Consider the following 1,799-nt stretch of genomic DNA (forward strand, 5'->3'; position numbering starts at 1 on the left):
AACACGGGCTACTGTTGCGGCCATAACCCAAACCCACACTGAGATAAAACCCAACTGAACCCCTGATGTCACTTCCTGCCACTTCCTGACCCTGCCACTCTTCTCCCCGAGCAGCGGAACCGCATTTATAGCGACACGTATGAGCACAGGTCTTATATGTGTGTTATGTTTACTCCATTTGGGTAATAGGAGAGTCCAGGTGACTATAGGGGTGTTAGTTCATGTCTGAAGGGCTCTAATAATGTTAAAAACCTGTATGTAGTAGATTGTAAAGAATTATGAAAATATTCCATTTCCAAATAAGGAATCCTAAAGTGCAGAAAGTAAAAATAAAACAATTAACTGCAATAAAGGAGGCATTGTTATTATTATTTACACTTATTATTTATGCTTTTTAACACTTTTTTTCCATTTGTGCTCGTCTTTCCCAGATGACAGCATAATTAATAATAAACGCGTTTCAAAAACACAAGTGAACTAACTTTTTCATGATAAACTATAAATACATGAATTAATTATAATATTATAATATAATTAATATACAATATATATTTAAAGTAATATTATTAATATAATATTATAATTATAATATTCTAATTATTGTAAAGACATGAGTGAATTATCAGTTTTAGGGGGTTAATAGGGGTAAAGGATGAAATAAATTGTGCTTCTTCCTACTCCTTTTCGGACGTGTTGAATTGTCAAAGTGTATACATGATCCTCAATGACCCAAACAAAGATTAAATAGATAATATAACTGATGGCCACAACATGCTGATGATTTTAGGACTCAGTCTCGATTGATACATAATGCACGTGCTTGACAATGCACGGTGCACGTGCGCCTGTGTTAAAAACAAGCACCCTAAATGAACGGCGTGGATTTTCATCACGGAAATAAGATGGCTTTGCGTGAACGTATGAAGTCGACGCGTCGACTGTGTTGCTGGGTAAAGTCCGAGTCATCCCGAGTGAATGACTTTCCTAGACTGTGTAGTGTCTTTCCCCTCTACACACCAAATCCAGTATTTTTCCATCAAGTAGCGCGCTGGACCACGTGACCACAGAGGGTGGGTGTGGAAGGGGGGGGGTGAGGTGGAGAGGGGGGGGTAGCGCTGCTGTCATGTTGCATCCTCGTTGACAGCAATGCACCGACTGTGTACTCCTGCCATGTTCCGCCACATGATCTATTTGTGCTTATCTTCGGATCTAAAAGGTCCACCTGTCGCTTTGCTACGGCTGCCCCATTCTGGGAGCACCATTCTCCTGCAGGTCGTTTTTCCAACCTCGTGCGTTCGTGATCGTGTAACCACGCCCACTCGTGGCTGGTGGAAAATTACCAGCTTACAAGCAACAGGCACATGAATGGTACTTGCTGGGGATCACATCATGCAAAGCGACGGTGTGCATGCAGGAGGGGAAATCACTCTTCTTTTTCCAAACATGTTAAGTCCGGAAATAACTAAGATCGCGTATGGCTAAATATATTCAATTGGGTCGCTTTTAACGTCTCGGAGTGCAGGCGATATCGATAAGAACATTCGTAAATGACAACGATTGTCACTGATAATGGCCTTAAAGGTGTATTTAAGTTGTTTGCGATTCCAACAGGGGAGTCATGAAGAAATCCATTCTACATAGGAGTCTGCCCTCTTTTTCTCTCCGGGCGGAGTGGTCGCGTGGGCGCTTGAGCCAATTGAAAAAGATTGGCAGCTCGACCGTCGAATGGTAGCACAGCGGGTATGTGTCCGCCAAAGCGTCAGCCAATCACAGCGCGCGATGGGTGGAACTCCAGTCCA

The sequence above is a fragment of the Doryrhamphus excisus genome, chromosome 2 (genome assembly GCF_030265055.1).
Source record: "Doryrhamphus excisus isolate RoL2022-K1 chromosome 2, RoL_Dexc_1.0, whole genome shotgun sequence".
Lineage (NCBI taxonomy): Eukaryota > Metazoa > Chordata > Actinopteri > Syngnathiformes > Syngnathidae > Doryrhamphus > Doryrhamphus excisus.